This window comes from Engraulis encrasicolus, chromosome 24 (assembly GCF_034702125.1).
Source record: "Engraulis encrasicolus isolate BLACKSEA-1 chromosome 24, IST_EnEncr_1.0, whole genome shotgun sequence".
NCBI lineage: Eukaryota > Metazoa > Chordata > Actinopteri > Clupeiformes > Engraulidae > Engraulis > Engraulis encrasicolus.
Genome location: NC_085880.1, coordinates 6,543,644 through 6,559,585, shown reverse-complemented (window position 1 = coordinate 6,559,585; position 15,942 = coordinate 6,543,644). Strand labels below are relative to the sequence as shown.

General features: G+C 41.9%; 1 protein-coding gene across 1 annotated transcript in view; it reads right to left on the bottom strand.

Annotated features, from left to right (window-relative positions):
- Window positions 1-10,552, bottom strand: part of LOC134440871 (heparan sulfate glucosamine 3-O-sulfotransferase 1-like) — a 50,855-nt gene extending 40,303 nt beyond the window's left edge. Inside the window, exon 1 of the mRNA XM_063191025.1 lies at window positions 10,226-10,552. The gene's annotated coding sequence lies outside the window, so the exon portion shown is untranslated. The remainder of the gene's footprint in view (window positions 1-10,225) is intronic.
- Window positions 10,553-15,942: the final 5,390 nt, after the last annotated feature.

The window sequence follows — 15,942 nt, the reverse complement described above, 5'->3', positions numbered from 1 at the left end:
CTTCACCACAGTGCTCATTCTTTTTTCTTTCTTGCTTTTCTTTTAAAAAGCAGGCTTCCAGATTTCTTGTCACATTTTCACTGCCAATGCCTCAACGTCTCATCTCCAGCATAGGCCCCCTGTTGTCCGTTATCAGCAGGAGGTAGTGAAATTAACATGTGGGAATGAGCAACTGGCCCTGATGTATATTGGAGCGTATTAAGCATTAATCGGACACTAACTGACTCATTTCTTCATATATTGAACTGTAGCTGAGGAAGGTAATGGTTTAATTTTCCCTGCAATGAGGTGGCTGTGTGAGGTGAAGGCCCAGGTTACTTATCAGCCCAGACACAGCAGGGACAGGGCAGCAGCCGCAGCAGCCGCAGCAGCCGCAGCAGCCGCAGCAGCCGCAGCAGCCGCAGCAGCCGCAGCAGCCGCAGCAGCAGCAGCAGCCGCAGCAGCAGGGACAGGACAGCAGCAGCAGCAGAACTGTCATTCACACAGTCGATTTTACAGCACTTACTGTTCTAGTTGGTCATACTTTCTTATTAAAATTGCTAATTCCATGCAGTTTTGATGATATTTTTGTTGGTGCACCACCAGAACTTTGTGTGCCCGTGTAATGTTGAATATGTTCTGAAATGCCTCACCCTTGCCAGACACCATGGGCAACACAGGTGGTGGACAGCAATGATATTAAAAGTACACTGAGGTAGCTGTGCCTAATGGGTAGAGAGGTGTTCTTGCCTGGGATGGTTAGGGAGATGTTGTTACAGTAGGTCGTATCTGAATCAATGAGCGTAATATACATGTTAGTGCTTTTTGTAGATATTGTAGACCTTATAAACTTTGAAACTGTCCTCGAATATACCATTCATCTTGATAGTGTCACCATAGTACCCCTGTTTGTGCTGGGCACTTAATTACCCAAACTTTCCTTCCTCTGACAGAAATAACACTGTTGCTTTGTCCCCATGTCCATAAACCTATTCACCAAAAAAAGTTGATATCTATTTCGCTCCCCCAAAAGCCTGCTTTATTATAATGTGATTTCAACATCTGTGGTGGCTTTAGCTGGTGGTTCAGGATAAAGGCAGCATTGCTCAGAACAGCAAAGAAGAACACAGACAAAAGCACAAAAAGAATTTGAAAGCTAGCACTTTAATCAGTTGGTCTGTTAAGACTGCGCAGTAGCCTTTCCCTTGCCGTGGGCTGAACACGAGGGTGAATCATGAGTCTCTAATCTTCATTTAATGGCAAGTTCAAAGTGCCACAGTGACATTGTCTGATGTGCATAATGATGAGCAATATGCATTGACTCTTTCTCTTCTTATCACCTTGTCAAAACCAATTGATACCCTCATTATCTAAACATAATGGCGTGAAAAAAGGATCCTGAGCCCTGTGCATAGGGGACTAATTAAATTGATGGGCATTTAAATTAAAATACAACATCCCCAGTCCTGACAGGACCTTGTGGATTAAGACACATTAGAAAGAAAAAGGGCGGGATTCCTTAAAAATGAGGAAGGAAAATTGTCAGTAAGTAAATTAAAGAAGTTAAATTGTAAGTGTAGTAAGAGTAGTGCGGCGGGCCGGTACCATGCTCAGGGTACCTCAGTCATGGAGGAGGATAGGGGAGAGCACTGGTTGATTAACTCCCCCCACCAACCTAGCGGGTCGGGAGAGCACCAAAAGACAATTAAAAAAAAAGAGTGAAATGGGTTTAGATGTCAGTGTGAGATTATCCATGCCTTCTGGGACACACCAACGTCATTTGTGAAGTCATTTTGGTCAAGAGATAAGTCCTACAGTATGTGCAGATGGAGGTCAACAGCACTCAGGAGGTTTGGATATGTGAAAATTTAGTTTGGCACGTTCATAGGTACGTACTCTCACTATCTCTTGTGCACTTCCTCGATCACTTACTCGATCAACTCTCTATGACTTTCTCTCTCCCTCTCCTCAGACTGTCCTCATGAAAAGGTGTGCTATTTTAGGATAGTGACTTCCGTGGGTTGTGAATTTGCATGTTAACTGGTGCTCTACAACACTGTGGAAAAGCAGTTTTGTCACGTGGACAGGCTTGCGGAAGGCAGTTTTCCCACGGCCAAGGCGAGTCCCTGTTGCTAAACGTGAAAATGCTGTTCCTTGACCAAAATCACTAGTACACTCACTTAACCTACACATTTACTGTACTTACAAACCCCAACTCCGATGAAGTTGGGACGTTTGGTAAACAGTGAATAAAATCAAAATGCTATCATTTTCAAAACATTCAATCTATTCATTAGATGGAGAATAGTGAAAAGACAACATATTAAGTGTTAAAACCGAGAAAAAATATTGTTTTGGGGGACATATGTACTCATTTCTAATTTGATAAATCCAACACGTCTCAAAAGAGTTGGGACGGGGATCAGTGAAATTTAGTAAACATCCAAATAAGATAAAACAACAAAGAAGAACATTTCAAAATGAATTGTACTGACGGACAATATAGGTGTCCAGGTATAAGATCACCACAGAGAGGCTGAGTCACTCAGAATTAAAGATGCAAAGGGAATAATTACCATAGTTATTACATACATTTTTGAATTCCCTTTGATTTACCACGATTGAGTGTATATAAGACATATTTTTGTTAATAAAATCATTGTATAGGTTCATGACATCATGAAATATATATTGGCTGTAGTCTCACTCTAATTCCTGGAGTGCTAGAGCTATTGAAAATTGACCATATTAAGAATGCTTAATGCATGAAAATGATACAGGGGTTTAACATTCTCCTAAGCACCTGAGCTCACTTGAAATAGACCCAGAAGACATGGGAAACTGTCCTTTGCTTACAGAAGTCAGCAGAAGTTGTAGAAGTCCATTCTTTTTGACAATAATAGAGCATTGCACATCCTGTGCTACAGTGAAAATGGACCATCCAACTTGTGTTAGTGCTAGCTTCAAAAGTCAGCCTCCATGATGGCATGCGGATGCAGTAGTGCATTGGTTAAGATGTTCTCACTCATCTTTAGAGTTAAATACAGTGCTGAATGGTATAAATGTGTTTTAAAAAGCATGAAAAACCACTCATGCATTATATTTTGAAGGGAGATCTTCGATTACTGCCACATAGTAAGGTCAAATTGCATTCTCTACTATGTTTTAACAGTTTGGCTCCATCATAAGGACCAGCAGGTGATAAAATGGTGGGTTTTTGGTCAAGACCTGTCACACTGTAAGCACTAGGCCTACAGAAAGGAAAACATTGCAAAACATGACAAGGAATACACCCACCATTTAAGCTGGTGAAATCATGTCCAAGATAGGAATTAACACTGTTTTTTTATATATAAAATCATCTCATCGGTTAATGTATTTAACTGTTAAGTGTTGTCTTTTGTTTTGTTTTTAGTCTTCCTCGACATTTGCTGCCATTTATTGTCCCTGTCCCAACTCTTTTGAGACGTGTTGGATTTATCAAATTAGAAATGAGTACATATGTCCCCCAAAACAATATTTTTTCTCGGTTTTAACACTTAATATGTTGTCTTTTCACTATTCTCCATCTAATGAATAGATTGAATGTTTTGAAAATGATAGCATTTTGATTTTATTCACTGTTTACCAAACGTCCCAACTTCATCGGAGTTGGGGTTTGTACTTACTCACACACCTACTCACTCACTCATTTACTTACTTAATCTGCTCCTTCATTCTCTCACAGATTCACTATACCTCACTCAATCACCACTGCTTCACATATACTCACACCACACTCTTTTTTTGTTCCATTGGAAAATTAAATAATAATATTGGAAAAAAACTGGACAGGCAAAGGAAATGATGAATGTAACATAAGCTATGTCATGTACAAAAACATTTAAAAATAAAAAGGGAACACTGCTGATGAGAACAGACAATATCCATCAAAATATCAACAAATACACACACACACACACACACACACACACACACACACACACACACACACACACACACACACACACACACACACACACACACACACACACACACACACACACACACACACACACACACACACACAGTGAAAAATCCAACACAACCCCTATAAATAATGTTGGGCTCATCAAGCAGAATGATGAATAACCTGTGTAATTCAGGGAAATTGTGCTGTCTGGTTTGCATGTTACAATGTCAGCTGAAAAATGAGGAGAGAAACATGGCATATATCCCAAATTAGATGTCAGCGTTCTCACATTCTACCACCACTTCCTAGTCAAAAAGAAAGCATGACTTCTTGCCTATAAAGACATGCATGACTCATCAGGACCAGTGTCTACAGAACAATGTCCATTTGCACACAGAAACACCTTTCAGGTAGACCCTGTTTTACTTTGATGTGACACGGACTGGAGGAGGTTTTCTTAGAAAGATGAGGTGAGGTAAAGTTGTGTTAGCGCGTGCGTGTGTGTATGCGCGCGTGTGTGTGTGCGCGCGTGTGTGTATAGGGGGTGGCTGGAGTTGATAGAGATGAGAGGTGACAGAATGTATCGTGTTTTTTTCTCTTTTTCTCTCCCCAGGCCCTCACACAGTTTAACATGCGTGCAGGCAGCTCCTTCAGGTGACTGCTCTGCTCTGTTCTTTTCTTTCTGTTCTGTCAATTTTTCACGGTTTCACATCTAACATGCAATGTTTGTTGTCCAGTGTGTGTGTGTGTGTGTGTGTGTGTGTGTGTGTGGGTACATGCATCTGTGCTTCAGAATGTGAGCACGTGTGTGATACTTCAGGCAGCTTTAGTTACAAAGGTGAACGTCAACGGAGACCAGAGAAGAGAATAGAAGAGAGAAGAAATGAAACAAAAAGAAGTGAAAAGCCCAGCCAGCTCATGAATTATGGACTTGGGTGCACATATGAAGAGCTCTTTTCCAAAACGCTATATACACCATTTTTGACTTTTTGCATTTTAATATTGGAATTAGCTGTTAAGATGTCCTATCATCTATGTGTGAATTCTTGGCATTCAAATATTTTGAGAACATACTTTAAAACCTCTATAAAAATGCCTTTTGCAATGCATTTCAATGGAATGCCCAATACAAAAATGTCAATTTCCCAACATTCTATAAAATGGATATATCTCATTTTGGAAAAGAGCTCTTCATATGCAAATCTGCACATTGTCATGCCGTCGTACTATATTATCAGTGCCTTTTAAATCATGAAGGACTACAACAGACACACACACATAGACTCATCAGTTCAAAGCTCCCACTTCTTCAGCGCAGCGTGGAGGAGAAGAAAGGCTGCAGGGGCAGACTTATTAGGGAACCCTTTAGGCCTATTTCAGAGCAGAGCAGGGAAGCGGGGTGGGACAGAAGCGTTTTTTACCGGCGGTGGCAAAAATACAGATCTGTCCTTCCACACCAAAACAGCGTTAGTCGGCGGTAGCAGCCGCGCTGCATTTGGAAAATAGAACTCGACCGGAGTTTGGAAACTAAAAATAGGCTACTTGGCTTTGCTCCATGAACCGCGATGACAACATGGACGTCACAGGTTCATCCAGGTAAAAGTAAGTTCAGAGCCGGTATGAATGTGACTGGCTCGCAGGTAAGCACTTTAGTTCCTAACGTAACTGGTGCCTTTTCAAATGATTTTGCTCGGTCACAGCTGTCAGCGGCCATGCCTGTAACCCCAAAACGCATAATGTAATAACTACATCAGGGGTATTAAATTAAATGTCAACGAGGGCCCGTTTTTAAAATTCCTCCCAGTAAAGGGGCCGAACTACACATATGTATTATGGGTGCCGACTGTCAGTGAAAAATATACGGCCACTTTATTGAGGTGGGGAGTTTGGGGTTCCTCCCCCAGAAGGTTTTGCATTTCTTATGTGTAATTTCATGCATCTTAATGTCCCGTGTCCCGTTTCAGCTCGATACGGAACCCGTACTTTTATCTCTGAATTAAATTTAAAAAATCTGTATTTCAAGGGGCTTGTGGGGGGCCAGAACCTTGGTGTCCAAGGGCCGCATCTGGCCCCAGGGCCGCCATTTGAATAGCCCTGAACTACATAATGTAGCCTAAGTTGCTTTGAATAAAACTGCAATGTCAAAGGCAACTTCTCGCATCCACCATCAAAGCTTTTCACAGATGTGTCAAAAGTATAGTACAACTTGTTCTTGCAGGCGCTGATGGAGAGAAGATTTCGCTGGGCCAAGATTAATAATTGATTCGTGACCTAATGTTGGTGTTGAATACTCATAACCTATGACAGTAATTTAGATGAGGGGGTCAAGCTTTAATTATAGGAAGGGTCAGACTTTATTAAATTGTAACTAATTATCAGGGAGCTCGCAGCCAGACATAAATCACAAAGGTCAACTGAGGATTCAAGCGCTTGAATCACAGCAGGTAATACAAGTCAATACAATACAATAGAAGACTCTTACTTAAATATGCATATTAAAATAAAGCATAAAGCACTGGCCTGTTGTCAATGTGTTCCTTGTCTTTATCTAATTACAGTAATTGGATGCTTGAAAAGTGTATTCAAATAACCTGTGTTTTCTTCTAACAAAGCCTTGTTGACTCCTGGTATTAGGTAATTGTGTGTTTACTCATGAAGGCATATACAAATGAAGAAAATGATACGTACGCACGCACGCACACACAGTACACCTTCATGGATCAGAGGATTTGAGCAAACTTCGTAACCATCACCTGAAGCTGCTCTCCCCCTCACCTCACCACAACTCAGCACCTGGTAAATAAATCTCACGAATCACAATCCTCCAGACTCTCAGCGTCTTTTACACTTGGGCTCATTTTTAATGGCTACTATCTCAGTCACGGCTGTAACAGGAGAATATTAACGTCTAGAAAATTTAATCTGGCACACATTACAGTACGTGGGGAAGTGTGGGAGCTTTCATGATAACTCCACATCCTCCTCCAGTGGGAAAATCTCAATATTTTTTTTAGTTTGAATTGGTTGAATATATTTACATGATTTAAAAGAATGTGGGCCTCCCCGTTCCCCTTTTCTAGGCTATTTATTTTCTTTAGCCTTTTCCTCCACCATTTCCTCTTACACCATCTCAGAAAACAGTCACACTACTGTCCCCATGTTGCCTGTTACTGGAATGTCTGTGAATGAAATGGGAAACTAGTTTAAAGGGAAATCCCAACTGATTCTGAGTCACATCTGAGAAACATCAGAGAGGATTCTTAGATGTATGTAGAGCCTATAGATCTACACAGCACAGTATATTTAATCAAAAGGCATACTTAAATAACTCATTACTAATTTGAAATACACAAACTGCTGCCAGTTTTGATCATCTAACTATGGGCAAATACGTATCTGCCAAACACTGTAGAACTGCAGAATGGATTTTGTACTATTCTTTTAATGTACACTATGTACGTACAGTGTATATGTGTACAATACGGTACATACATCTGCTTAAGAAGATATAACAACTTTGTTAATGCTAGGCCTATCAGTCATGCATCTGGTTAATGTTGTCGAAAAATTCACACAATGTACCTAACCGTATCTTTCTGCCAATGTATTCAAAAATTATGAGGCCGTTGCTGCTAAGGTATCAGCCAGGCGTTTAGTTATTGACAGAATTTTAGACTGGTGTTTTGTTTCTTGCCTTGCTGTGTGTGGTTGTGGGTCTTCTCACTAGTTGCACAATCTTGAATTCTTCGACTTTCTACCTGCCCACCTCCTTCTTTGCACCCTAGTCAAATCTCCCTCTAAATAGAGTGGCTCGTCTAGGCTCCATGAGCCATTCGTTCAGGCTAGTCGCTCAGGTGTGAAAATAATGAGGTAGGACTGCTTGCTTGCTTGCTTGCCTGTCTACCTGCTTGCCTGCCTGCCTGCCTGTATGCTTACCTGTCTACCTGCATGCTTGTCTGACTGTCTGCCGGCTGCCTTTATGACTGTTGCATCTCCATCTCCTGCCTAGATCTCACCTTTCCACACCTCTCCCACCCTCCTCCTCTTCCTCGTTCTCTTACATTCCCCACATCTCCCTCATGCTGTTCTCTTCGTCCTCCTCCTGCATCCTTCCACCTTTCCCCTTGTCTCATACCCTCCTAAATACTCTATCCTCCTCCTCTTCAAACCTCTCACCTTTCCCCATGTCTCCTTCCCCCCTCCAACTTTTCCTCCTCCCTCCTCCCAGACTCTGCAGTATGCGTAAGAGGAGGGCAGCTGTGTCAAGCACCCCAGCCCCAATACACCCACACATTCATGTACAGTGTACTACACACATCCACATTCACGTATACACCAGCATGGACATAGATATTCACACACACACACACACACACACACACACACACACACACACACACACACACACACAGAGTATGTATCCTTTCTTTACACTACACTTGGCTGCCCTCACCTTTATTGTTCTGTAATAGGCTATGTCCTCCAGCACCGTGTTAAGAGTTGCTGGCTAGTGAGATGACTGGTGCTCATTGGTGGAGAGATCACAGTGCCGTGCTCTGCTGTGCCATGGCTGTTTATGCCAGAGGCTGAAAAGCTCCTATAGGTCTCCATAGGAGGATCATACATACATAGTGCTGTTTTACGGCACTACACCCAGCACCAATTACAGTAATGGGCTGCTGGTTAATGCAGGCTATTGCTGCTTTGCATGTGTTGAGTAGAGCACTTGGTTTCTTGCACTTGGTGGGAGAAATGGTGTGTGACGATGCAACTAAAAAAGCCATAATTACATGCATTAATTATTTATCCATGGTGTAATCACTATGCGATCCATGGGACAAAAATTACACAAATCATTAATTGTATCAATCTATGTAATACACGTACATGAAACGTCATTTGGGAATAACTGTGTATAAACTGTGTCTTTTGTCTTCCCTCTGATGAAGAGGATAAGAGGATCGTATTGATCACTGATCATTGAGGAAAATTCAATGACAGCATATCCTCTCAGTGTCAAGCTGTGTTGAGTTGAGTCTCGTATAAGAGACCACCCCATCTCCATTATTCATGTCTGCTGCTCTAATCCCTGGGAATACATGACTCGAAATTGGATTGAGGACAACCCTGGCTCTCCAGAACATAAGAGTGTTTGGTTTTACAAGGTGACAAAAAAGAGAGAGAGAGGAAAAGCAGAGTGTTTCCCTGGCTGCCACGACTATAAAAGCAGTGTGTACCCTAAAGACAATCCCCACTGCATCAACCTGACCCGACCCGCACGCATCTTTTTTAATTAAAGGTGAGTCATGAGGCTGCTGGCAAAGCACTGGAGTCCAAAGCCGCGCCACCACAACACAAACAAATGACCCATAGCTTCTCATATATCACCCAGCCACCAGGTGTTTGCACTGTTACAATACCTACAAAGAGCTTTTCTCTCTGTACCTGAAAGCTAGGGTGATATAATACCGGCATTTGCTTTTAACACTTTTATTTCAGAGGGCTGGGGGTGTCCGTTCTACCCAAACTGGACAAGGTTTCCATGCCTTTGGCCTTTGGCTGTGTCAACATATTTAGAGAATGTGTTCTTACTGAAACGTAGTGTTGACTGCAAAGACACAGTATGCAAATGAAAAGAAAAGATTTTTCATCCAGTAAGAAGTAGGCTACTTGAGTGCTTGACGAGAGATTAAATGTAAAGGAAACAATCAGGTTCAATCAATCACGCCACCAGACTGTCGTCTGTCTGTTGTGTGTATGAAGTTGTGAAATGTAAAATGGCAGTAAGCCAACCAAAAAAACCCCTCATAATATAGTCTATACCCTTCCCAGCGCTATTGTCATACGAGAAAATCTTAGAAAACAGTACCACAAAGTGAAGGAAATCAAGGAGATTCCAAGTCGATTAATACCGTGTTGAAATATGTTATGACAAACGTCATACGCATCATATGTAGACCGGTATATATGCGCATCCTGCGATAGTGCAATGATACATCTGAAGACATCGCAACGATCGACGGAGCCACTTTGTCATTGATGTTTGGTGTTAATAGGCTATTTTAATCAAGATACTTCCTTGACATATATTCTGAGGGAAATGTTGAAGCATTACATAAAACATGTATATCTGAGTGACATTTAATTACTTCGCCATCATGGAGCAGTAGATGGTTCCAGACTGGGAAAGGACTATTCGGTAACAAGATTGATGCCTGTCCATTAAGACATAGACCCTATACAAAAAAAAATTTTTTTAGCCAGGTTTGAGCCTGCAAAACAAAACATGCTTACCTTGTTGCCGAAAGTCACGAGTGGTGGAATTTGCCGTTGTCATCGGTCCACCTATAGTTTACTCTTAGATGAAGCGTGGGTCTCACTTTCAAGCGCTGCACGATGTGAATACCCGCCTCCCTCTGTGTGCTCTCACTCTAACCGTCCGCATCAGCAGCACCACTCAAACTCATCACTAATTCATCTGAAAGCGAGGCGTAAAGGGACTGAAGATGACATATTTGTGAAAAATAAGTTGTCTCGCTGTCTCCGTCTCCCAGGCTGTTGCAACGCCGTGTGAGCGCCAGCCGACGCAGGAGTGATCTGCGCTCCAAGCGCATCCAGTCCCGCTCTAATAAAGGAGTCGCGTCAGGTGACCACTGACCAGGCAAATCGGGAACCCGTCACCGTGACATTGGCTGGGCAGATGTTGAATGGGGCATAATTGGTTGTTTAACATCATGTACGTATCCAGTAAACTAATTTATTATCATTTTCGTGTAGTCTTTTTTGCCCAACAGTCAATCCTCTCAGAATCCCAGTTCTCTGAACTAGGCCTATTCTGCTGATTTAATGGCGATAGTGCACATAGGCCTTTGGTAATTAGTAAAACATTTCGACTTGGTCATTGCCATTCTGGTAAGAACTCATTTATAACAGGGCTCTGGCTTACTGGGTTAAACATTTAAAACAGTGTGTGTGTGTGTGTGTGTGTGTGTGTGTGTGTGTGTGTGTGTGTGTGTGTGTGTGTGTGTGTGTGTGCGCGCGCGCGTGCGTGCGTGCGAGAGAGAGAGAGAGAGAGAGAGAGAGAGAGAGAGAGAGAGAGAGAGAGAGAGAGAGAGAGAGAGAGAGAGAGAGAGAGAGATTTGGGATAATTAATGGTCTTATTTGAGGTCAGTTTGTCACATCAATTACAACCATGTGGCAAGCAGCTAAAATAAAGAATACAATAAAGAAACAATAGAAGTGAGTTCATTAGACTGTAAGACATCGGGCAAGCCAGATCAATACTTAACATCATTCAGCCATTAGAGGGACATAAACAATTCCCTCTGCAAGCAATCCCTGATCTAAATTTCAGGAAATTGATTGTCCAATCCATTAATTAGGCTACTGTCTCCAACAGATATCTTCTGGGAATCAGTACGGAAAAAAACAAAAGGGACATGTCATTGGTATAAATTATGAGCTTTATTTGGCCTGTGATTGCTTAATAGTCGAGTACATCTATGGCCAAAATGCACCAAACCCCAAAAAAATTGATACAAAAGGTTTTTCAACTGATTTCAATACATCCAGCTGTCCTTACTAACATACTAAAAATCTAGGAAAATCTGACTTTGGGAAAGGTGTCATTTTCAAGATCAAAGTTTTTTAAAATAAAGGTTACTACATGATAATTACATTGGCATGAACTAACATGTTTTCAGGATCTGTTTGTTTGGAGTGCTGTTTGGGTGGATAAAGACACTACTGGTAATATCCATGTGTTGTTTGTCAGGGCACATCATCAGTGATGAATCATGGTGTTACTAGGTATTTTGGGTCTTTCAGCAGCTGAACTGAATAGACAGGAGCCACTACATGTGTAAGTAGAGGGCAAGGTGAAACGGTTGGTACTGGAGACAGACAATGTCCTGAAAGGACATAGGGCTTTAGCATAGCTTTCGGGTAAGTCAGAGTAGGGTCTGTTGTAGCTTCATAGGCAAGGGTCAGGGCCTTGTATTCAATTAGGGCATGAAAAAGAGGACATGACTGGGAAACTGAGGCTATGTGGTCAGAGAATGATAGATGGTCATCAACAATGACACTTAGATTTCTTGTGGCCTTATTTGAGGCAACAGTAGCAGAATCCATATTGAGTTCGATATCATGGCAACCTAAATCTTTGGCTGGGATCACCAGCAGTGCATTTGGGTGAGGCTCAACTGAAGGTTGCATTCCTTCATACTTGTGGATAGTTCAGAGAGGCAAGCGAAAATGTGTGTGACCGTGGAGTCATCTGGCACAAAGTAACTGTGCTTCATCGGTGTAACAGTAGTATGAGAAGCTGTGAGAACAGATAACATGGCCCAGTGATGTGGTGTACATGGCAAATGGGAGTCCCAGCACCAGCCCTTAGGACACCTCTGTGGAGAGGCTATGATTTGAGGACAGCTGACCTTGCCCTTGATACATGCTAAGAATGATACCACCAGACTCAAATAATGTCTGGAAGAACTTGAGAAACATAAAACTCAATTATTTATCTAAGAGAGATGTTAAATAATTATGTTTTGATGGTGAGTCTGCTGGTGAGTCTGCACAAAGACTTTTAGATTTACTACAAAACAAAAAGAGATGTCCATAATCTCTTCTGAAGACATCTTCTGGCTTACTAGAAACAAAATAAAAGAGTAATTTTGAGCTTGGCTTTTTCAGATTTTGAGTTTTTGCATTTTGAAATTTAATGCATATTTAATTAGATATAGTCCAATTATCATATTAAAACATAACATTTCAGAAAACTTGCAATACATTTTTTTCTCACAAATATGTGAGTAATCACCGGATTAAGTTTCATGGTGATATCGGCAAGCTACATTTTTTGGCCTATTCACCTGGAGTGTCTCTTGACCCTTATAGTAAGCCTATGGCAGCTATGGTGAAAAAACTCATTTCCCAAAGTCAGATTTTACTAGATTTTTAGTATGTCATTTAGCAGGTCCAATAGTAATAGAATCCATAAAAAAACCTTTTGTATCAATTTTTTTGGGGTTAAACCCTAAATGTACTCGCCTATAAGCTGGACAAAAATATTTCATCAATCTATATTTCGGTCAGTCTAGTAGGCTATACTTGGTCTTCACCAAACAATGGACAACTGTGCTTGTAATGATAACATTGTATTACATCTACAATCTGTACAAAACACTAGTACCAAATTGTCAGTTCCAACAAGGAAACAAATCAAATATTTTATCTAGGGTCGCTATCTGATTGTAATTGTTCTTGTTGAACCAACTTAAGGCCACTCTCTAATCTTCATCCGTAGTCCTTTGGCAAGATGTTTGCCACTTATGAACCTGATGGAAGACTGAAGTCAGTTGAAATCAAAGGCTTTGCGGGGTTATTTTGTCAAAGGTTAATCGGATGGAAACTGAATTTTGAAAAGGTTTCAAGAAAAGTGGGGAAATTGATGACATTTAAAAGGACAAGACACATCTCCCACTCATGTGTCATCTTGAGGTGCAAAGGCTCTGTCAGGTAATGTGATGTTAGGCTTCTACTGCTGTTGTTGTTGTTGTTTTTATTTTGTTGTTGTTCCAGATGCTTTTCCTTGTCTAGTCTTTCACGGCAAGTCATTTCCCTATCATCCCTATCCACACTTTACCCAGGGCTATCACATCATGTCAGTGTGTGTGTGTGTGTGTGCACGTGTGTGTGTGTGTGTGTGCACACGTGTGTATGGGAGTGATATGTATGCACTGCCTCCTCCCCTTTGCATTTCAGATTAGGGCTCAATTCGAAACAGGGAAGGCAGCTGTCCTTCCAGTGAGCTAACTGGACATCGAGTCATGAAGTGTGGATCGAAACGAAAAATTGCTTTATTTCCTCCCTCGGCAGTTGACTGCATTTGTGGGCGTAACAGGGATATTTGAGGTCAGCATCAGATGCTGACTTCGCTGCCTTGGTACCCAACATGCTGTGCGCCACCTCCCTCTCAACCGGAAACCTGAAAAACAAACATGGCTACTACCCAAGCTACTACCTTATCATACTCTTTATTCTGACACTTATGTATGTAGATATTGAAAATCGAATGGATAAATCAACATTGTAGTATCTAAATATGCTGTCGCTAGATCTATTTATAGCCTATTTTACGATTCCGCCGTCTGACGATCATTCACCGTTCAAATAGCATGCGTAAGCTAAGCGCTAACGTGATGAACGTAACTCCCGCCATAGAATCGCCGTAACATCAACTGCGCAAGGCAGCGCACTCGTTAGTGCCGTTCGTAACGGCTGCCTCATCAGCTAACTTCACCTATCTGATCAGTGAACTGTTTATGTCGGAGGAGAGTCATCGAGTCACTGCCTCCCGTTTCGAATTCAGCCTAGGTCCGACCACAGACCTATACTAACCTAGACTGGCAATGGCCCTCGAAATTTTCGGATTTCTCAGATCTTCAGATTCAGTCCGCCATCTTGGTGAACACTCCCACAATCACAGACTTGTACGTAATGACGTCATCATTCAATAAGTAAATTTAACTTCTAAATGTGTTTGAAATAATGTAATACTTCGTTTGCCGCATGTGTTGTGTATCTATAATAATATATAACACAACATCATATAATACAACACAATACAACACAGCATAATGTTCTACAATGTCAATGTCGGGAAGACGAGTCTCTCTCATATCTTTCTGCCTGGGCTTGTGATGTTGCAGGTTTACCATCAGCGTCTTCTGGGAAGCTTGCACAGTCGGCTTTACTGAAAACGAGTTATTTAAGAAATATACACACCTATATACATAGTTGTCAATAACTCTGAGTAAAGTATTTCAATTAAGTTGTATACACACAAGCATGACCGATTCAGTATCACAAAATACCCCCAAACTGTAAGCTGCATTGCTGCAACGAAAAGAGTCTCGTCAGGGTTGCCAGATGAGACTGATGAATGTGTGCCCTTTTCTACCCGCAGACCGCCTTCCTAGACGGCCCAATTGGGCGGGAAACCACCCGATCTGGCAAGACCACTAAACTTCTGGGTCTCTAATAAAACGTTCGGTGGTAGTGAGGGTGATTCCTTTCCTTGAGTGATAATATAGATGTAACGATTTGTCAAAATATTACAGAAAATGATTGAGATCCTCTTTGATAACGTTGTAGTGACAGTTTGAAATCGTATGCATTCCTATGGCTCACAGCTGCGATAGTCTTCACTAGGAGGAGCTATGTCTGTGGGAGGAGCCGCTGGGCGGCAAAAAACCCAAAGATGGCTGCACCCAGTCAATCCGAAATTCTGCTACTGCCTAGATACGCCTATTGCCAGTCTAGGTTAGTTTAGGTCTGTGGGTCCGACCATGGAGGTAGTATAAGAACTGGAGAGAGTGAATAAGTGTCACCTCCAGTCCTTTCAATGGGAAATTCTAGGCTAGTTAAATACAGCCAAAATGTAACGTTTTTACAGCTTCCAAAATGGCGTTATTTCCGCCGACAGTTTACTCAGTCGATTACGTGCCACGTTACGGACTGACTTACGGTCGACCAGAAATATGGAAGACGGGCATTGGATGCATGGAGGTGCCCAACCACAGACCTGTAAAGGTCTGTGCACCCAACACTAAACTCGCGTACCCACCAATCATCATTTAGCGAAGTGGATGTCGGAAATTCGAAAATGGCGAATTGCTAATCGGCGAAGCTAACCAGCCAAATCCTGCTCCCCTGGGTCCGACAAAACTTGAGGCCCATGTCATCCACAAGTGCGAAAGCCCCCTCCCTTCCTACCCCACCCCACCTAAAAATACTGTCAGCAAAGGAAAAGGCCTGCCAACCTTTTTTTCACAAAAAAATAACTTTAAACTTCGTGGTGCATTCACGTTATTACCCGTTTTTCATGGTTGGGCAACGCTTCCGCTGCCTATTCATTTGAATTGCCCGACTGCTGCCTAGCGACTCTGGGTGCTGACAGAACACCTGATACACTTGAGAGTCACCAATTCGATGCCCTTTCGGTACTT